Source organism: Pseudorca crassidens, unplaced genomic scaffold (genome assembly GCF_039906515.1).
Source record: "Pseudorca crassidens isolate mPseCra1 unplaced genomic scaffold, mPseCra1.hap1 Scaffold_46, whole genome shotgun sequence".
NCBI classification, from domain to species: Eukaryota; Metazoa; Chordata; class Mammalia; order Artiodactyla; family Delphinidae; genus Pseudorca; species Pseudorca crassidens.
In genome coordinates, this window is record NW_027136299.1 from 2,660,667 (window position 1) to 2,683,655 (window position 22,989).

General features: G+C 43.7%; 1 long non-coding RNA gene across 1 annotated transcript in view; it reads right to left on the bottom strand.

Moving 5' to 3' along the window:
• The window catches only part of LOC137218210 (uncharacterized), an 824,059-nt gene that overhangs the window by 269,540 nt on the left and 531,530 nt on the right, over positions 1 to 22,989 (bottom strand). The gene's annotated exons all lie outside the window — the stretch shown is intronic.

Here is a 22,989-nt window from a genome sequence, read left to right on the forward strand (position 1 = left end):
GCATTGAAAGCATAGGAAAAGAGGCAGAACGTCCACAATGATGCACTTGGCCAAAAAGGGCGTATGCGTTTTTTCCTGAATATATTCAGGAAAAAACGCATACGCCCTTTTTGGCCAACCAAGCAAGCTTGCAAAGGAAATCTGCACTACAATGAAGTCTCACTTCCCCCCGGTCAAAAGGGCCATCTGAAAAAAGTGTAAAATCCAGAAAGGCAGGACAGGCCATGGAGAACTGGGAGCCTTGTTATGCTGATGGGCGGGATGTAAATTGCCAACAACCACTCGGGAGAAGTGTATGGTGTTTCCTGAAACATCTAAAAAACAAAGCAACAGAGCCTAGGGCACTTCCACTTATGGTCCTATAGCTTAGGGAAATTAAAATCAAAAAGACACAGCCACCCCAAAGTTTGGGACGCCTCCGTTTACAAGAACCTCATTTACCGTACAAGTTCAATATCACAGAAAGTGAAAAATGGATAAAGAAGTTGTGGTACTTACGTACAATGCAGTATCACTCAACAATGAAATCTATGTCATCAGGCCCTTAGCAGCACAATGAGTGGATTCAGGTATGATGATTCTAACTGAAATAAGTCACACAGAAAAAGAAACATCATAAGATATCACTAATACACGGAATGTAAACTTGGCTACACAGGAACTGAATTACAGAACAGAACAGGGTCTCAAATTTAGAAAACCAACTTATGCTTGCTTAAGGGTAAAGTGAGTTGGGGTGCTGCATAAAACCAGAGATTGAAATGAGCACAGATAAAGTTCCTTAAGCCAAATATGGAATAGACAAGAGCTACTCCTTGCTCAACGAAATGGACTCAACACCGCATATTAAACGCCTAAGAATGTACCTGACTAGTAAGTATCTTAAAACCTATGGATTGCTATGTCTCCGAAAGAGAATCAAGTGTCTGTACAGGGGGATAAACGCAGCAGTGAAAGGATTGGAGAGGTTCGGTGAGCAAATGAAGACCCTTTGAAGTCATATTGCATGGTACCCATTCCACGGGTTTCAACTACCCAGGTTTAAGGTATTCTACCTTCAGCTAAAACATGCATGTGGAAACTAGAGTATGATCAACCATGTGATCGGGAAACGTGTTCAAATATGTCTCAGTTTTCGTACCCTGGTACTCGGGTGCAACATTCCAGACGCTTTACTAACACCCTCCCGACTTGGAGAGTCAGTCCCTTTAACCTCCTGTTTGGCCCAGTTTGCAATTTCTGCGGAAGATGAACAGGAATAGCGAGAACCAATGAGAGACTAGCTGGAGGTGTCTGGACGGGCAAATTTAACTCTCATTTCCCACCAGGAAGAGTAATTAACCAAAGGCTCAGCTTGCCGTGCCGGAACCAGATTAGGGCCTGAAGCCATCCTGCGGTGTTGCGGCCAGCTCAAAAGAAAGCGAGTTGAAGAAAGGAGCTCAGGGGCACTGTAATTCACAAACCTGCAGAGTTATAAATGACAGCTATCGTCCAAAAATATACTGAAGTAAGGCTGCCAAGAGGACTTGAAAGCGGGGCAGAATTGCAGGAAACCGATTTCAGGAGGTAGACTGGAATTGCATTGAAAGCATAGGAAAAGAGGCAGAACGTCCACAATGATGCACTTGGCCAAAAAGGGCATATGCGTTTTTTCCTGAATATATTCAGGAAAAAACGCATACGCCCTTTTTGGCCAACCAAGCAAGCTTGCAAAGGAAATCTGCACTACAATGAAGTCTCACTTCCCCCCGGTCAAAAGGGCCATCTGAAAAAAGTGTAAAATCCAGAAAGGCAGGACAGGCCATGGAGAACTGGGAGCCTTGTTATGCTGATGGGCGGGATGTAAATTGCCAACAGCCACTCGGGAGAAGTGTATGGTGTTTCCTGAAACATCTAAAAAACAAAGCAACAGAGCCTAGGGCACTTCCACTTATGGTCCTATAGCTTAGGGAAATTAAAATCAAAAAGACACAGCCACCCCAAAGTTTGGGACGCCTCCGTTTACAAGAACCTCATTTACCGTACAAGTTCAATATCACAGAAAGTGAAAAATGGATAAAGAAGTTGTGGTATTTACGTACAATGCAGTATCACTCAACAATGAAATCTATGTCATCAGGCCCGTAGCAGCATAATGAGTGGATTCAGGTACGATGATTCTAACTGAAATAAGTCACACAGAAAAAGAAACATCATAAGATATCACTAATACACAGAATGTAAACTTGGCTACACAGGAACTGAATTCCAAAACAGAACAGGGTCTCAAATTTAGAAAACCAACTTATGCTTGCTTAAGGGGAAAGGTGAGTTGGGGTGCTGCATAAAACCAGAGATTGAAATGAGCACAGATAAAGTTCCTTAAGCCAAATATGGAATAGACAAGAGCTACTCCTTGCTCAACGAAATGGACTCAACACCCCATATTAAATGCCTAAGAATGTACCTGACTAGTAAGTATCTTAAAACCTATGGATTGCTATGTCTCCAAAAGAGAATCAAGCGTCTGTACAGGGGGATAAACGCAGCAGTGATAGGATTGGAGAAGTTCGGTGAGCAAATGAAGACCCTTTGAAGTCATATTGCATGGTACCCATTACACGGGTCTCAACTCTCCAGGTTTAAGGTATTCTTCCTTCAGCTAAAACATGCATGTGGAACCCAGAGTATGATCAACCGTGTGAACGGGAGACGTGTTCAAATATGTCTCAGTTTTCGTACCCTGGTACTCGGGTGCAACATTCCAGATGCTTTACTAACACCCTCCCGACTTGGAGAGTCAGTCCCTTTAACCTCCTGTTTGGCCCAGCTTGCAATTTCTGCGGAAGATGAACAGGAATAGCGAGAACCAATGAGAGACTAGCTGGAGGTGTCTGGACGGGCAAATTTAACTCTCATTTCCCACCAGGAAGAGGAATTAACCAAAGGCTCAGCGTGCCGTGCCGGAACCAGATTAGGGCCTGAAGCCATCCTGCGGTGTTGCGGCCAGCTCAAAAGAAAGCGAGTTGAAGAAAGGAGCTCAGGGGCACTGTAATTCACAAACCTGCAGAGTTATAAATGACAGCTATCGTCCAAAAATATACTGAAGTAAGGCTGCCAAGAGGACTTGAAAGCGGGGCAGAATTGCAGGAAACCGATTTCAGGAGGTAGACTGGAATTGCATTGAAAGCATAGGAAAAGAGGCAGAACGTCCACAATGATGCACTTGGCCAAAAAGGGCGTATGCGTTTTTTCCTGAATATATTCAGGAAAAAACGCATACGCCCTTTTTGGCCAACCAAGCAAGCTTGCAAAGGAAATCTGCACTACAATGAAGTCTCACTTCCCCCCGGTCAAAAGGGCCATCTGATAAAAGTGTAAAATCCAGAAAGGCAGGACAGGCCATGGAGAACTGGGAGCCTTGTTATGCTGATGGGCGGGATGTAAATTGCCAACAGATACTCGGGAGAAGTGTATGGTGTTTCCTGAAACATCTAAAAAACAAAGCAACAGAGCCTAGGGCACTTCCACTTATGGTCCTATAGCTTAGGGAAATTAAAATCAAAAAGACACAGCCACCCCAAAGTTTGGGACGCCTCTGTTTACAAGAACCTCGTTTACAGTACAAGTTCAACATCGCAGAAAGTGAAAAATGGATAAAGAAGTTGTGGTATTTACTTACAAAGCAATATCACTCAGCAATGAAATCTATGTCATCAGGCCCTTAGCAGCACAATGAGTGGATTCAGGTATGATGATTCTAACTGAAATAAGTCACACAGAAAAAGAAACATCATAAGATATCAGTAATACACGGAATGTAAACTTGGCTACACAGGAACTGAATTACAGAACAGAACAGGGTCTCAAATTTAGAAAACCAACTTATGCTTGCTTAAGGGTAAAGGTGAGTTGGGGTGCTGCATAAAACCAGAGATTGAAATGAGCACAGATAAAGTTCCTTAAGCCAAATATGGAATAGACAAGAGCTACTCCTTGCTCAACGAAATGGACTCAACACCGCATATTAAACGCCTAAGAATGTACCTGACTAGTAAGTATCTTAAAACCTATGGATTGCTATGTCTCCGAAAGAGAATCAAGCATGTGTACAGGGGCATAAACGCAGCAGTGATAGGATTGGAGAGGTTCGGTGAGCAAATGAAGACCCTTTGAAGTCATATTGCATGGTACCCATTCCACGGGTTTCAACTACCCAGGTTTAAGGTATTCTTCCTTCAGCTAAAACATGCATGTGGAACCTAGAGTACGATCAACCATGTGATCGGGAAACGTGTTCAAATATGTCTCAGTTTTCATACCCTGGTACTCGGGTGCAACATTCCAGACGCTTTACTAACACCCTCCCGACTTGGAGAGTCAGTCCCTTTAACCTCCTGTTTGGCCCAGTTTGCAATTTCTGCGGAAGATGAACAGGAATAGCGAGAACCAATGAGAGACTAGCTGGAGGTGTCTGGACGGGCAAATTTAACTCTCATTTCCCACCAGGAAGAGGAATTAACCAAAGGCTCAGCGTGCCGTGCCGGAACCAGATTAGGGCCTGAAGCCATCATGCGGTGTTGCGGCCAGCTCAAAAGAAAGCGAGTTGAAGAAAGGAGCTCAGGGGCACTGTAATTCACAAACCTGCAGAGTTATAAATGACAGCTATCGTCCAAAAATATACTGAAGTAAGGCTGCCAAGAGGACTTGAAAGCGGGGCAGAATTGCAGGAAACCGATTTCAGGAGGTAGACTGGAATTGCATTGAAAACATAGGAAAAGAGGCAGAACATCCACAATGATGCACTTGGCCAAAAAGGGCGTATGCGTTTTTTCCTGAATATATTCAGGAAAAAACGCATACGCCCTTTTTGGCCAACCAAGCAAGCTTGCAAAGGAAATCTGCACTACAATGAAGTCTCACTTCCCCCCGGTCAAAAGGGCCATCTGAAAAAAGTGTAAAATCCAGAAAGGCAGGACAGGCCATGGAGAACTGGGAGCCTTGTTATGCTGATGGGCGGGATGTAAATTGCCAACAGACACTCGGGAGAAGTGTATGGTGTTTCCTGAAACATCTAAAAAACAAAGCAACAGAGCCTAGGGCACTTCCACTTATGGTCCTATAGCTTAGGGAAATTAAAATCAAAAAGACACAGCCACCCCAAAGTTTGGGACGCCTCTGTTTACAAGAACCTCGTTTACAGTACAAGTTCAACATCGCAGAAAGTGAAAAATGGATAAAGAAGTTGTGGTATTTACTTACAAAGCAATATCACTCAGCAATGAAATCTATGTCATCAGGCCCTTAGCAGCACAATGAGTGGATTCAGGTATGATGATTCTAACTGAAATAAGTCACACAGAAAAAGAAACATCATAAGATATCAGTAATACACGGAATGTAAACTTGGCTACACAGGAACTGAATTACAGAACAGAACAGGGTCTCAAATTTAGAAAACCAACTTATGCTTGCTTAAGGGTAAAGGTGAGTTGGGGTGCTGCATAAAACCAGAGATTGAAATGAGCACAGATAAAGTTCCTTAAGCCAAATATGGAATAGACAAGAGCTACTCCTTGCTCAACGAAATGGACTCAACACCGCATATTAAACGCCTAAGAATGTACCTGACTAGTAAGTATCTTAAAACCTATGGATTGCTATGTCTCCGAAAGAGAATCAAGCATGTGTACAGGGGCATAAACGCAGCAGTGATAGGATTGGAGAGGTTCGGTGAGCAAATGAAGACCCTTTGAAGTCATATTGCATGGTACCCATTCCACGGGTTTCAACTACCCAGGTTTAAGGTATTCTTCCTTCAGCTAAAACATGCATGTGGAACCTAGAGTACGATCAACCATGTGATCGGGAAACGTGTTCAAATATGTCTCAGTTTTCATACCCTGGTACTCGGGTGCAACATTCCAGACGCTTTACTAACACCCTCCCGACTTGGAGAGTCAGTCCCTTTAACCTCCTGTTTGGCCCAGTTTGCAATTTCTGCGGAAGATGAACAGGAATAGCGAGAACCAATGAGAGACTAGCTGGAGGTGTCTGGACGGGCAAATTTAACTCTCATTTCCCACCAGGAAGAGGAATTAACCAAAGGCTCAGCGTGCCGTGCCGGAACCACATTAGGGCCTGAAGCCATCCTGCGGTGTTGCGGCCAGCTCAAAAGAAAGCGAGTTGAAGAAAGGAGCTCAGGGGCACTGTAATTCACAAACCTGCAGAGTTATAAATGACAGCTATCGTCCAAAAATATACTGAAGTAAGGCTGCCAAGAGGACTTGAAAGCGGGGCAGAATTGCAGGAAACCGATTTCAGGAGGTAGACTGGAATTGCATTGAAAGCATAGGAAAAGAGGCAGAACGTCCACAATGATGCACTTGGCCAAAAAGGGCGTAGGCGTTTTTTCCTGAATATATTCAGGAAAAAACGCCTACGCCCTTTTTGGCCAACCAAGCAAGCTTGCAAAGGAAATCTGCACTACAATGAAGTCTCACTTCCCCCCGGTCAAAAGGGCCATCTGAAAAAAGTGTAAAATCCAGAAAGGCAGGACAGGCCATGGAGAACTGGGAGCCTTGTTATGCTGATGGGCGGGATGTAAATTGCCAACAGACACTCGGGAGAAGTGTATGGTGTTTCCTGAAACATCTAAAAAACAAAGCAACAGAGCCTAGGGCACTTCCACTTATGGTCCTATAGCTTAGGGAAATTAAAATCAAAAAGACACAGCCACCCCAAAGTTTGGGACGCCTCTGTTTACAAGAACCTCGTTTACAGTACAAGTTCAACATCGCAGAAAGTGAAAAATGGATAAAGAAGTTGTGGTATTTACTTACAAAGCAATATCACTCAGCAATGAAATCTATGTCATCAGGCCCTTAGCAGCACAATGAGTGGATTCAGGTATGATGATTCTAACTGAAATAAGTCACACAGAAAAAGAAACATCATAAGATATCAGTAATACACGGAATGTAAACTTGGCTACACAGGAACTGAATTACAGAACAGAACAGGGTCTCAAATTTAGAAAACCAACTTATGCTTGCTTAAGGGTAAAGGTGAGTTGGGGTGCTGCATAAAACCAGAGATTGAAATGAGCACAGATAAAGTTCCTTAAGCCAAATATGGAATAGACAAGAGCTACTCCTTGCTCAACGAAATGGACTCAACACCGCATATTAAACGCCTAAGAATGTACCTGACTAGTAAGTATCTTAAAACCTATGGATTGCTATGTCTCCGAAAGAGAATCAAGCATGTGTACAGGGGCATAAACGCAGCAGTGATAGGATTGGAGAGGTTCGGTGAGCAAATGAAGACCCTTTGAAGTCATATTGCATGGTACCCATTCCACGGGTTTCAACTACCCAGGTTTAAGGTATTCTTCCTTCAGCTAAAACATGCATGTGGAACCTAGAGTACGATCAACCATGTGATCGGGAAACGTGTTCAAATATGTCTCAGTTTTCATACCCTGGTACTTGGGTGCAACATTCCAGACGCTTTACTAACACCCTCCCGACTTGGAGAGTCAGTCCCTTTAACCTCCTGTTTGGCCCAGTTTGCAATTTCTGCGGAAGATGAACAGGAATAGCGAGAACCAATGAGAGACTAGCTGGAGGTGTCTGGACGGGCAAATTTAACTCTCATTTCCCACCAGGAAGAGGAATTAACCAAAGGCTCAGCGTGCCGTGCCGGAACCACATTAGGGCCTGAAGCCATCCTGCGGTGTTGCGGCCAGCTCAAAAGAAAGCGAGTTGAAGAAAGGAGCTCAGGGGCACTGTAATTCACAAACCTGCAGAGTTATAAATGACAGCTATCGTCCAAAAATATACTGAAGTAAGGCTGCCAAGAGGACTTGAAAGCGGGGCAGAATTGCAGGAAACCGATTTCAGGAGGTAGACTGGAATTGCATTGAAAGCATAGGAAAAGAGGCAGAACGTCCACAATGATGCACTTGGCCAAAAAGGGCGTATGCGTTTTTTCCTGAATATATTCAGGAAAAAACGCATACGCCCTTTTTGGCCAACCAAGCAAGCTTGCAAAGGAAATCTGCACTACAATGAAGTCTCACTTCCCCCCGGTCAAAAGGGCCATCTGAAAAAAGTGTAAAATCCAGAAAGGCAGGACAGGCCATGGAGAACTGGGAGCCTTGTTATGCTGATGGGAGGGATGTAAATTGCCAACAGACACTCGGGAGAAGTGTATGGTGTTTCCTGAAACATCTAAAAAACAAAGCAACAGAGCCTAGGGCACTTCCACTTATGGTCCTATAGCTTAGGGAAATTAAAATCAAAAAGACACAGCCACACGAAAGTTTGGGACGCCTCTGTTTACAAGAACCTCATTTACCGTACAAGTTCAATATCACAGAAAGTGAAAAATGGATAAAGAAGTTGTGGTACTTACGTACAATGCAGTATCACTCAACAATGAAATCTATGTCATCAGGGCCGTAGCAGCATAATGAGTGGATTCAGGTACGATGATTCTAACTGAAATAAGTCACACAGAAAAAGAAACATCATAAGATATCAGTAATACACGGAATGTAAACTTGGCTACACAGGAACTGAATTCCAAAACAGAACAGGGTCTCAAATTTAGAAAACCAACTTATGCTTGCTTAAGGGGAAAGGTGAGTTGGGGTGCTGCATAAAACCAGAGATTGAAATGAGCACAGATAAAGTTCCTTAAGCCAAATATGGAATAGACAAGAGCTACTCCTTGCTCAACGAAATGGACTCAACACCCCATATTAAATGGCTAAGAATGTACCTGACTAGTAAGTATCTTAAAACCTATGGATTGCTATGTCTCCAAAAGAGAATCAAGCATCTGTACAGGGGGATAAACGCAGCAGTGATAGGATTGGAGAAGTTCGGTGAGCAAATGAAGACCCTTTGAAGTCATATTGCATGGTACCCATTACACGGGTCTCAACTCTCCAGGTTTAAGGTATTCTTCCTTCAGCTAAAACATGCATGTGGAACCCAGAGTATGATCAACCGTGTGAACGGGAGACGTGTTCAAATATGTCTCAGTTTTCCTCCCCTGGTACTCGGGTGCAACATTCCAGACGCTTTACTAACACCCTCCCGACTTGGAGAGTCAGTCCCTTTAACCTCCTGTTTGGCCCAGTTTGCAATTTCTGCGGAAGATGAACAGGAATAGCGAGAACCAATGAGAGACTAGCTGGAGGTGTCTGGACGGGCAAATTTAACTCTCATTTCCCACCAGGAAGAGGAATTAACCAAAGGCTCAGCTTGCCGTGCCGGAACCAGATTAGGGCCTGAAGCCATCCTGCGGTGTTGCGGCCAGCTCAAAAGAAAGCGAGTTGAAGAAAGGAGCTCAGGGGCACTGTAATTCACAAACCTGCAGAGTTATAAATGACAGCTATCGTCCAAAAATATACTGAAGTAAGGCTGCCAAGAGGACTTGAAAGCGGTGCAGAATTGCAGGAAACCGATTTCAGGAGGTAGACTGGAATTGCATTGAAAGCATAGGAAAAGAGGCAGAACGTCCACAATGATGCACTTGGCCAAAAAGGGCGTAGGCGTTTTTTCCTGAATATATTCAGGAAAAAACGCCTACGCCCTTTTTGGCCAACCAAGCAAGCTTGCAAAGGAAATCTGCACTACAATGAAGTCTCACTTCCCCCCGGTCAAAAGGGCCATCTGAAAAAAGTGTAAAATCCAGAAAGGCAGGACAGGCCATGGAGAACTGGGAGCCTTGTTATGCTGATGGGCGGGATGTAAATTGCCAACAGACACTCGGGAGAAGTGTATGGTGTTTCCTGAAACATCTAAAAAACAAAGCAACAGAGCCTAGGGCACTTCCACTTATGGTCCTATAGCTTAGGGAAATTAAAATCAAAAAGACACAGCCACCCCAAAGTTTGGGACGCCTCTGTTTACAAGAACCTCGTTTACAGTACAAGTTCAACATCGCAGAAAGTGAAAAATGGATAAAGAAGTTGTGGTATTTACTTACAAAGCAATATCACTCAGCAATGAAATCTATGTCATCAGGCCCTTAGCAGCACAATGAGTGGATTCAGGTATGATGATTCTAATTGATATAAGTCACACAGAAAAAGAAACATCATAAGATATCAGTAATACACGGAATGTAAACTTGGCTACACAGGAACTGAATTACAGAACAGAACAGGGTCTCAAATTTAAAAAACCAACTTATGCTTGCTTAAGGGTAAAGGTGAGTTGGGGTGCTGCATAAAACCAGAGATTGAAATGAGCACAGATAAAGTTCCTTAAGCCAAATATGGAATAGACAAGAGCTACTCCTTGCTCAACGAAATGGACTCAACACCCCATATTAAACGCCTAAGAATGTACCTGACTAGTAAGTATCTTAAAACCTATGGATTGCTATGTCTCCGAAAGAGAATCAAGCATGTGTACAGGGGCATAAACGCAGCAGTGATAGGATTGGAGAGGTTCGGTGAGCAAATGAAGACCCTTTGAAGTCATATTGCATGGTACCCATTCCACGGGTTTCAACTACCCAGGTTTAAGGTATTCTTCCTTCAGCTAAAACATGCATGTGGAACCTAGAGTACGATCAACCATGTGATCGGGAAACGTGTTCAAATATGTCTCAGTTTTCATACCCTGGTACTTGGGTGCAACATTCCAGACGCTTTACTAACACCCTCCCGACTTGGAGAGTCAGTCCCTTTAACCTCCTGTTTGGCCCAGTTTGCAATTTCTGCGGAAGATGAACAGGAATAGCGAGAACCAATGAGAGACTAGCTGGAGGTGTCTGGACGGGCAAATTTAACTCTCATTTCCCACCAGGAAGAGGAATTAACCAAAGGCTCAGCGTGCCGTGCCGGAACCACATTAGGGCCTGAAGCCATCCTGCGGTGTTGCGGCCAGCTCAAAAGAAAGCGAGTTGAAGAAAGGAGCTCAGGGGCACTGTAATTCACAAACCTGCAGAGTTATAAATGACAGCTATCGTCCAAAAATATACTGAAGTAAGGCTGCCAAGAGGACTTGAAAGCGGGGCAGAATTGCAGGAAACCGATTTCAGGAGGTAGACTGGAATTGCATTGAAAGCATAGGAAAAGAGGCAGAACGTCCACAATGATGCACTTGGCCAAAAAGGGTGTATGCGTTTTTTCCTGAATATATTCAGGAAAAAACGCATACGCCCTTTTTGGCCAACCAAGCAAGCTTGCAAAGGAAATCTGCACTACAATGAAGTCTCACTTCCCCCCGGTCAAAAGGGCCATCTGAAAAAAGTGTAAAATCCAGAAAGGCAGGACAGGCCATGGAGAACTGGGAGCCTTGTTATGCTGATGGGCGGGATGTAAATTGCCAACAGACACTCGGGAGAAGTGTATGGTGTTTCCTGAAACATCTAAAAAACAAAGCAACAGAGCCTAGGGCACTTCCACTTATGGTCCTATAGCTTAGGGAAATTAAAATCAAAAAGACACAGCCACCCCAAAGTTTGGGACGCCTCTGTTTACAAGAACCTCGTTTACAGTACAAGTTCAACATCGCAGAAAGTGAAAAATGGATAAAGAAGTTGTGGTATTTACTTACAAAGCAATATCACTCAGCAATGAAATCTATGTCATCAGGCCCTTAGCAGCACAATGAGTGGATTCAGGTATGATGATTCTAACTGAAATAAGTCACACAGAAAAAGAAACATCATAAGATATCAGTAATACACGGAATGTAAACTTGGCTACACAGGAACTGAATTACAGAACAGAACAGGGTCTCAAATTTAGAAAACCAACTTATGCTTGCTTAAGGGTAAAGGTGAGTTGGGGTGCTGCATAAAACCAGAGATTGAAATGAGCACAGATAAACTTCCTTAAGCCAAATATGGAATAGACAAGAGCTACTCCTTGCTCAACGAAATGGACTCAACACCGCATATTAAACGCCTAAGAATGTACCTGACTAGTAAGTATCTTAAAACCTATGGATTGCTATGTCTCCGAAAGAGAATCAAGCATGTGTACAGGGGCATAAACGCAGCAGTGATAGGATTGGAGAGGTTCGGTGAGCAAATGAAGACCCTTTGAAGTCATATTGCATGGTACCCATTCCACGGGTTTCAACTACCCAGGTTTAAGGTATTCTTCCTTCAGCTAAAACATGCATGTGGAACCTAGAGTACGATCAACCATGTGATCGGGAAACGTGTTCAAATATGTCTCAGTTTTCATACCCTGGTACTTGGGTGCAACATTCCAGACGCTTTACTAACACCCTCCCGACTTGGAGAGTCAGTCCCTTTAACCTCCTGTTTGGCCCAGTTTGCAATTTCTGCGGAAGATGAACAGGAATAGCGAGAACCAATGAGAGACTAGCTGGAGGTGTCTGGACGGGCAAATTTAACTCTCATTTCCCACCAGGAAGAGGAATTAACCAAAGGCTCAGCGTGCCGTGCCGGAACCACATTAGGGCCTGAAGCCATCCTGCGGTGTTGCGGCCAGCTCAAAAGAAAGCGAGTTGAAGAAAGGAGCTCAGGGGCACTGTAATTCACAAACCTGCAGAGTTATAAATGACAGCTATCGTCCAAAAATATACTGAAGTAAGGCTGCCAAGAGGACTTGAAAGCGGGGCAGAATTGCAGGAAACCGATTTCAGGAGGTAGACTGGAATTGCATTGAAAGCATAGGAAAAGAGGCAGAACGTCCACAATGATGCACTTGGCCAAAAAGGGCGTATGCGTTTTTTCCTGAATATATTCAGGAAAAAACGCATACGCCCTTTTTGGCCAACCAAGCAAGCTTGCAAAGGAAATCTGCACTACAATGAAGTCTCACTTCCCCCCGGTCAAAAGGGCCATCTGAAAAAAGTGTAAAATCCAGAAAGGCAGGACAGGCCATGGAGAACTGGGAGCCTTGTTATGCTGATGGGCGGGATGTAAATTGCCAACAGACACTCGGGAGAAGTGTATGGTGTTTCCTGAAACATCTAAAAAACAAAGCAACAGAGCCTAGGGCACTTCCACTTATGGTCCTATAGCTTAGGGAAATTAAAATCAAAAAGACACAGCCACACGAAAGTTTGGGACGCCTCTGTTTACAAGAACCTCATTTACCGTACAAGTTCAATATCACAGAAAGTGAAAAATGGATAAAGAAGTTGTGGTACTTACGTACAATGCAGTATCACTCAACAATGAAATCTATGTCATCAGGGCCGTAGCAGCATAATGAGTGGATTCAGGTACGATGATTCTAACTGAAATAAGTCACACAGAAAAAGAAACATCATAAGATATCAGTAATACACGGAATGTAAACTTGGCTACACAGGAACTGAATTCCAAAACAGAACAGGGTCTCAAATTTAGAAAACCAACTTATGCTTGCTTAAGGGGAAAGGTGAGTTGGGGTGCTGCATAAAACCAGAGATTGAAATGAGCACAGATAAAGTTCCTTAAGCCAAATATGGAATAGACAAGAGCTACTCCTTGCTCAACGAAATGGACTCAACACCCCATATTAAATGGCTAAGAATGTACCTGACTAGTAAGTATCTTAAAACCTATGGATTGCTATGTCTCCAAAAGAGAATCAAGCATCTGTACAGGGGGATAAACGCAGCAGTGATAGGATTGGAGAAGTTCGGTGAGCAAATGAAGACCCTTTGAAGTCATATTGCATGGTACCCATTACACGGGTCTCAACTCTCCAGGTTTAAGGTATTCTTCCTTCAGCTAAAACATGCATGTGGAACCCAGAGTATGATCAACCGTGTGAACGGGAGACGTGTTCAAATATGTCTCAGTTTTCCTCCCCTGGTACTCGGGTGCAACATTCCAGACGCTTTACTAACACCCTCCCGACTTGGAGAGTCAGTCCCTTTAACCTCCTGTTTGGCCCAGTTTGCAATTTCTGCGGAAGATGAACAGGAATAGCGAGAACCAATGAGAGACTAGCTGGAGGTGTCTGGACGGGCAAATTTAACTCTCATTTCCCACCAGGAAGAGGAATTAACCAAAGGCTCAGCTTGCCGTGCCGGAACCAGATTAGGGCCTGAAGCCATCCTGCGGTGTTGCGGCCAGCTCAAAAGAAAGCGAGTTGAAGAAAGGAGCTCAGGGGCACTGTAATTCACAAACCTGCAGAGTTATAAATGACAGCTATCGTCCAAAAATATACTGAAGTAAGGCTGCCAAGAGGACTTGAAAGCGGTGCAGAATTGCAGGAAACCGATTTCAGGAGGTAGACTGGAATTGCATTGAAAGCATAGGAAAAGAGGCAGAACGTCCACAATGATGCACTTGGCCAAAAAGGGCGTAGGCGTTTTTTCCTGAATATATTCAGGAAAAAACGCCTACGCCCTTTTTGGCCAACCAAGCAAGCTTGCAAAGGAAATCTGCACTACAATGAAGTCTCACTTCCCCCCGGTCAAAAGGGCCATCTGAAAAAAGTGTAAAATCCAGAAAGGCAGGACAGGCCATGGAGAACTGGGAGCCTTGTTATGCTGATGGGCGGGATGTAAATTGCCAACAGACACTCGGGAGAAGTGTATGGTGTTTCCTGAAACATCTAAAAAACAAAGCAACAGAGCCTAGGGCACTTCCACTTATGGTCCTATAGCTTAGGGAAATTAAAATCAAAAAGACACAGCCACCCCAAAGTTTGGGACGCCTCTGTTTACAAGAACCTCGTTTACAGTACAAGTTCAACATCGCAGAAAGTGAAAAATGGATAAAGAAGTTGTGGTATTTACTTACAAAGCAATATCACTCAGCAATGAAATCTATGTCATCAGGCCCTTAGCAGCACAATGAGTGGATTCAGGTATGATGATTCTAATTGATATAAGTCACACAGAAAAAGAAACATCATAAGATATCAGTAATACACGGAATGTAAACTTGGCTACACAGGAACTGAATTACAGAACAGAACAGGGTCTCAAATTTAAAAAACCAACTTATGCTTGCTTAAGGGTAAAGGTGAGTTGGGGTGCTGCATAAAACCAGAGATTGAAATGAGCACAGATAAAGTTCCTTAAGCCAAATATGGAATAGACAAGAGCTACTCCTTGCTCAACGAAATGGACTCAACACCCCATATTAAACGCCTAAGAATGTACCTGACTAGTAAGTATCTTAAAACCTATGGATTGCTATGTCTCCGAAAGAGAATCAAGCATGTGTACAGGGGCATAAACGCAGCAGTGATAGGATTGGAGAGGTTCGGTGAGCAAATGAAGACCCTTTGAAGTCATATTGCATGGTACCCATTCCACGGGTTTCAACTACCCAGGTTTAAGGTATTCTTCCTTCAGCTAAAACATGCATGTGGAACCTAGAGTACGATCAACCATGTGATCGGGAAACGTGTTCAAATATGTCTCAGTTTTCATACCCTGGTACTTGGGTGCAACATTCCAGACGCTTTACTAACACCCTCCCGACTTGGAGAGTCAGTCCCTTTAACCTCCTGTTTGGCCCAGTTTGCAATTTCTGCGGAAGATGAACAGGAATAGCGAGAACCAATGAGAGACTAGCTGGAGGTGTCTGGACGGGCAAATTTAACTCTCATTTCCCACCAGGAAGAGGAATTAACCAAAGGCTCAGCGTGCCGTGCCGGAACCACATTAGGGCCTGAAGCCATCCTGCGGTGTTGCGGCCAGCTCAAAAGAAAGCGAGTTGAAGAAAGGAGCTCAGGGGCACTGTAATTCACAAACCTGCAGAGTTATAAATGACAGCTATCGTCCAAAAATATACTGAAGTAAGGCTGCCAAGAGGACTTGAAAGCGGGGCAGAATTGCAGGAAACCGATTTCAGGAGGTAGACTGGAATTGCATTGAAAGCATAGGAAAAGAGGCAGAACGTCCACAATGATGCACTTGGCCAAAAAGGGTGTATGCGTTTTTTCCTGAATATATTCAGGAAAAAACGCATACGCCCTTTTTGGCCAACCAAGCAAGCTTGCAAAGGAAATCTGCACTACAATGAAGTCTCACTTCCCCCCGGTCAAAAGGGCCATCTGAAAAAAGTGTAAAATCCAGAAAGGCAGGACAGGCCATGGAGAACTGGGAGCCTTGTTATGCTGATGGGCGGGATGTAAATTGCCAACAGACACTCGGGAGAAGTGTATGGTGTTTCCTGAAACATCTAAAAAACAAAGCAACAGAGCCTAGGGCACTTCCACTTATGGTCCTATAGCTTAGGGAAATTAAAATCAAAAAGACACAGCCACACGAAAGTTTGGGACGCCTCTGTTTACAAGAACCTCATTTACCGTACAAGTTCAATATCACAGAAAGTGAAAAATGGATAAAGAAGTTGTGGTACTTACGTACAATGCAGTATCACTCAACAATGAAATCTATGTCATCAGGCCCGTAGCAGCATAATGAGTGGATTCAGGTACGATGATTCTAACTGAAATAAGTCACACAGAAAAAGAAACATCATAAGATATCAGTAATACACGGAATGTAAACTTGGCTACACAGGAACTGAATTCCAAAACAGAACAGGGTCTCAAATTTAGAAAACCAACTTATGCTTGCTTAAGGGGAAAGGTGAGTTGGGGTGCTGCATAAAACCAGAGATTGAAATGAGCACAGATAAAGTTCCTTAAGCCAAATATGGAATAGACAAGAGCTACTCCTTGCTCAACGAAATGGACTCAACACCCCATATTAAATGGCTAAGAATGTACCTGACTAGTAAGTATCTTAAAACCTATGGATTGCTATGTCTCCAAAAGAGAATCAAGCATCTGTACAGGGGGATAAACGCAGCAGTGATAGGATTGGAGAAGTTCGGTGAGCAAATGAAGACCCTTTGAAGTCATATTGCATGGTACCCATTACACGGGTCTCAACTCTCCAGGTTTAAGGTATTCTTCCTTCAGCTAAAACATGCATGTGGAACCCAGAGTATGATCAACCGTGTGAACGGGAGACGTGTTCAAATATGTCTCAGTTTTCCTCCCCTGGTACTCGGGTGCAACATTCCAGACGCTTTACTAACACCCTCCCGACTTGGAGAGTCAGTCCCTTTAACCTCCTGTTTGGCCCAGTTTGCAATTTCTGCGGAAGATGAACAGGAATAGCGAGAACCAATGAGAGACTAGCTGGAGGTGTCTGGACGGGCAAATTTAACTCTCATTTCCCACCAGGAAGAGGAATTAACCAAAGGCTCAGCTTGCCGTGCCGGAACCAGATTAGGGCCTGAAGCCATCCTGCGGTGTTGCGGCCAGCTCAAAAGAAAGCGAGTTGAAGAAAGGAGCTCAGGGGCACTGTAATTCACAAACCTGCAGAGTTATAAATGACAGCTATCGTCCAAAAATATACTGAAGTAAGGCTGCCAAGAGGACTTGAAAGCGGTGCAGAATTGCAGGAAACCGATTTCAGGAGGTAGACTGGAATTGCATTGAAAGCATAGGAAAAGAGGCAGAACGTCCACAATGATGCACTTGGCCAAAAAGGGCGTATGCGTTTTTTCCTGAATATATTCAGGAAAAAACGCATACGCCCTTTTTGGCCAACCAAGCAAGCTTGCAAAGGAAATCTGCACTACAATGAAGTCTCACTTCCCCCCGGTCAAAAGGGCCATCTGAAAAAAGTGTAAAATCCAGAAAGGCAGGACAGGCCATGGAGAACTGGGAGCCTTGTTATGCTGATGGGCGGGATGTAAATTGCCAACAGACACTCGGGAGAAGTGTATGGTGTTTCCTGAAACATCTAAAAAACAAAGCAACAGAGCCTAGGGCACTTCCACTTATGGTCCTATAGCTTAGGGAAATTAAAATCAAAAAGACACAGCCACCCCAAAGTTTGGGACGCCTCTGTTTACAAGAACCTCGTTTACAGTACAAGTTCAACATCGCAGAAAGTGAAAAATGGATAAAGAAGTTGTGGTATTTACTTACAAAGCAATATCACTCAGCAATGAAATCTATGTCATCAGGCCCTTAGCAGCACAATGAGTGGATTCAGGTATGATGATTCTAATTGATATAAGTCACACAGAAAAAGAAACATCATAAGATATCAGTAATACACGGAATGTAAACTTGGCTACACAGGAACTGAATTACAGAACAGAACAGGGTCTCAAATTTAAAAAACCAACTTATGCTTGCTTAAGGGTAAAGGTGAGTTGGGGTGCTGCATAAAACCAGAGATTGAAATGAGCACAGATAAAGTTCCTTAAGCCAAATATGGAATAGACAAGAGCTACTCCTTGCTCAACGAAATGGACTCAACACCCCATATTAAACGCCTAAGAATGTACCTGACTAGTAAGTATCTTAAAACCTATGGATTGCTATGTCTCCAAAAGAGAATCAAGCATGTGTACAGGGGCATAAACGCAGCAGTGATAGGATTGGAGAGGTTCGGTGAGCAAATGAAGACCCTTTGAAGTCATATTGCATGGTACCCATTCCACGGGTTTCAACTACCCAGGTTTAAGGTATTCTACCTTCAGCTAAAACATGCATGTGGAAACTAGAGTATGATCAACCATGTGATCGGGAAACGTGTTCAAATATGTCTCAGTTTTCGTACCCTGGTACTCGGGTGCAACATTCCAGACGCTTTACTAACACCCTCCCGACTTGGAGAGTCAGTCCCTTTAACCTCCTGTTTGGCCCAGTTTGCAATTTCTGTGGAAGATGAACAGGAATAGCGAGAACCAATGAGAGACTAGCTGGAGGTGTCTGGACGGGCAAATTTAACTCTCATTTCCCACCAGGAAGAGGAATTAACCAAAGGCTCAGCTTGCCGTGCCAGAACCAGATTAGGGCCTGAAGCCATCCTGTGGTGTTGCGGCCAGCTCAAAAGAAAGCGAGTTGAAGAAAGGAGCTCAGGGGCACTGTAATTCACAAACCTGCAGAGTTATAAATGACAGCTATCGTCCAAAAATATACTGAAGTAAGGCTGCCAAGAGGACTTGAAAGCGGGGCAGAATTGCAGGAAACCGATTTCAGGAGGTAGACTGGAATTGCATTGAAAGCATAGGAAAAGAGGCAGAACGTCCACAATGATGCACTTGGCCAAAAAGGGCGTATGCGTTTTTTCCTGAATATATTCAGGAAAAAACGCATACGCCCTTTCTGGCCAACCAAGCAAGCTTGCAAAGGAAATCTGCACTACAATGAAGTCTCACTTCCCCCCGGTCAAAAGGGCCATCTGAAAAAAGTGTAAAATCCAGAAAGGCAGGACAGGCCATGGAGAACTGGGAGCCTTGTTATGCTGATGGGCGGGATGTAAATTGCCAACAGACACTCGGGAGAAGTGTATGGTGTTTCCTGAAACATCTAAAAAACAAAGCAACAGAGCCTAGGGCACTTCCACTTATGGTCCTATAGCTTAGGGAAATTAAAATCAAAAAGACACAGCCACCCCAAAGTTTGGGACGCCTCTGTTTACAAGAACCTCATTTACCGTACAAGTTCAATATCACAGAAAGTGAAAAATGGATAAAGAAGTTGTGGTACTTACGTACAATGCAGTATCACTCAACAATGAAATCTATGTCATCAGGCCCGTAGCAGCATAATGAGTGGATTCAGGTACGATGATTCTAACTGAAATAAGTCACACAGAAAAAGAAACATCATAAGATATCACTAATACACAGAATGTAAACTTGGCTACACAGGAACTGAATTCCAAAACAGAACAGGGTCTCAAATTTAGAAAACCAACTTATGCTTGCTTAAGCGGAAAGGTGAGTTGGGGTGCTGCATAAAACCAGAGATTGAAATGAGCACAGATAAAGTTCCTTAAGCCAAATATGGAATAGACAAGAGCTACTCCTTGCTCAACGAAATGGACTCAACACCCCATATTAAATGGCTAAGAATGTACCTGACTAGTAAGTATCTTAAAACCTATGGATTGCTATGTCTCCAAAAGAGAATCAAGCATCTGTACAGGGGGATAAACGCAGCAGTGATAGGATTGGAGAAGTTCGGTGAGCAAATGAAGACCCTTTGAAGTCATATTGCATGGTACCCATTACACGGGTCTCAACTCTCCAGGTTTAAGGTATTCTTCCTTCAGCTAAAACATGCATGTGGAACCCAGAGTATGATCAACCGTGTGAACGGGAGACGTGTTCAAATATGTCTCAGTTTTCCTCCCCTGGTACTCGGGTGCAACATTCCAGACGCTTTACTAACACCCTCCCGACTTGGAGAGTCAGTCCCTTTAACCTCCTGTTTGGCCCAGTTTGCAATTTCTGCGGAAGATGAACAGGAATAGCGAGAACCAATGAGAGACTAGCTGGAGGTGTCTGGACGGGCAAATTTAACTCTCATTTCCCACCAGGAAGAGGAATTAACCAAAGGCTCAGCTTGCCGTGCCGGAACCAGATTAGGGCCTGAAGCCATCCTGCGGTGTTGCGGCCAGCTCAAAAGAAAGCGAGTTGAAGAAAGGAGCTCAGCGGCACTGTAATTCACAATCCTGCAGAGTTATAAATGACAGCTATCGTCCAAAAATATACTGAAGTAAGGCTGCCAAGAGGACTTGAAAGCGGGGCAGAATTGCAGGAAACCGATTTCAGGAGGTAGACTGGAATTGCATTGAAAGCATAGGAAAAGAGGCAGAACGTCCACAATGATGCACTTGGCCAAAAAGGGCGTATGCGTTTTTTCCTGAATATATTCAGGAAAAAACGCATACGCCCTTTTTGGCCAACCAAGCAAGCTTGCAAAGGAAATCTGCACTACAATGAAGTCTCACTTCCCCCCGGTCAAAAGGGCCATCTGAAAAAAGTGTAAAATCCAGAAAGGCAGGACAGGCCATGGAGAACTGGGAGCCTTGTTATGCTGATGGGCGGGATGTAAATTGCCAACAGACACTCGGGAGAAGTGTATGGTGTTTCCTGAAACATCTAAAAAACAAAGCAACAGAGCCTAGGGCACTTCCACTTATGGTCCTATAGCTTAGGGAAATTAAAATCAAAAAGACACAGCCACCCCAAAGTTTGGGACGCCTCTGTTTACAAGAACCTCATTTACCGTACAAGTTCAATTCACAGAAAGTGAAAAATGGATAAAGAAGTTGTGGTACTTACGTACAATGCAGTATCACTCAACAATGAAATCTATGTCATCAGGCCCGTAGCAGCATAATGAGTGGATTCAGGTACGATGATTCTAACTGAAATAAGTCACAAAGAAAAAGAAACATCATAAGATATCACTAATACACAGAATGTAAACTTGGCTACACAGGAACTGAATTCCAAAACAGAACAGGGTCTCAAATTTAGAAAACCAACTTATGCTTGCTTAAGCGGAAAGGTGAGTTGGGGTGCTGCATAAAACCAGAGATTGAAATGAGCACAGATAAAGTTCCTTAAGCCAAATATGGAATAGACAAGAGCTACTCCTTGCTCAACGAAATGGACTCAACACCCCATATTAAATGCCTAAGAATGTACCTGACTAGTAAGTATCTTAAAACCTATGGATTGCTATGTCTCCAAAAGAGAATCAAGCATCTGTACAGGGGGATAAACGCAGCAGTGATAGGATTGGAGAAGTTCGGTGAGCAAATGAAGACCCTTTGAAGTCATATTGCATGGTACCGATTCCACGGGTCTCAACTCTCCAGGTTTAAGGTATTCTTCCTTCAGCTAAAACATGCATGTGGAACCCAGAGTATGATCAACCGTGTGAACGGGAGACGTGTTCAAATATGTCTCAGTTTTCCTCCCCTGGTACTCGGGTGCAACATTCCAGACGCTTTACTAACACTCTCCCCACTTGGAGAGTCAGCGCCTTTAACCTCCTGTTTGGCCCAGTTTGCAATTTCTGCGGAAGATGAACAGGAATAGCGAGAACCAATGAGAGACTAGCTGGAGGTGTCTGGACGGGCAAATTTAACTCTCATTTCCCACCAGGAATAGGAATTAACCAAAGGCTCAGCGTGCCGTGCCGGAACCAGATTAGGGCCTGAAGCCATCCTGCGGTGTTGCGGCCAGCTCAAAAGAAAGCGAGTTGAAGAAAGGAGCTCAGGGGCACTGTAATTCACAATCCTGCAGAGTTATAAATGACAGCTATCGTCCAAAAATATACTGAAGTAAGGCTGCCAAGAGGACTTGAAAGCGGGGCAGAATTGCAGGAAACCGATTTCAGGAGGTAGACTGGAATTGCATTGAAAGCATAGGAAAAGAGGCAGAACGTCCACAATGATGCACTTGGCCAAAAAGGGCGTATGCGTTTTTTCCTGAATATATTCAGGAAAAAACGCATACGCCCTTTTTGGCCAACCAAGCAAGCTTGCAAAGGAAATCTGCACTACAATGAAGTCTCACTTCCCCCCGGTCAAAAGGGCCATCTGAAAAAAGTGTAAAATCCAGAAAGGCAGGACAGGCCATGGAGAACTGGGAGCCTTGTTATGCTGATGGGCGGGATGTAAATTGCCAACAGACACTCGGGAGAAGTGTATGGTGTTTCCTGAAACATCTAAAAAACAAAGCAACAGAGCCTAGGGCACTTCCACTTATGGTCCTATAGCTTAGGGAAATTAAAATCAAAAAGACACAGCCACCCCAAAGTTTGGGACGCTTCTGTTTACAAGAACCTCATTTACCGTACAAGTTCAATATCACAGAAAGTGAAAAATGGATAAAGAACTTGTGGTACTTACGTACAATGCAGTATCACTCAACAATGAAATCTATGTCATCAGGCCCGTAGCAGCATAATGAGTGGATTCAGGTATGATGATTCTAACTGAAATAAGTCACACAGAAAAAGAAACATCATAAGATATCACTAATACACAGAATGTAAACTTGGCTACACAGGAACTGAATTCCAAAACAGAACAGGGTCTCAAATTTAGAAAACCAACTTATGCTTGCTTAAGGGGAAAGGTGAGTTGGGGTGCTGCATAAAACCAGAGATTGAAATGAGCACAGATAAAGTTCCTTAAGCCAAATATGGAATAGACAAGAGCTACTCTTTGCTCAACGAAATGGACTCAACACCGCATATTAAACGACTAAGAATGTACCTGA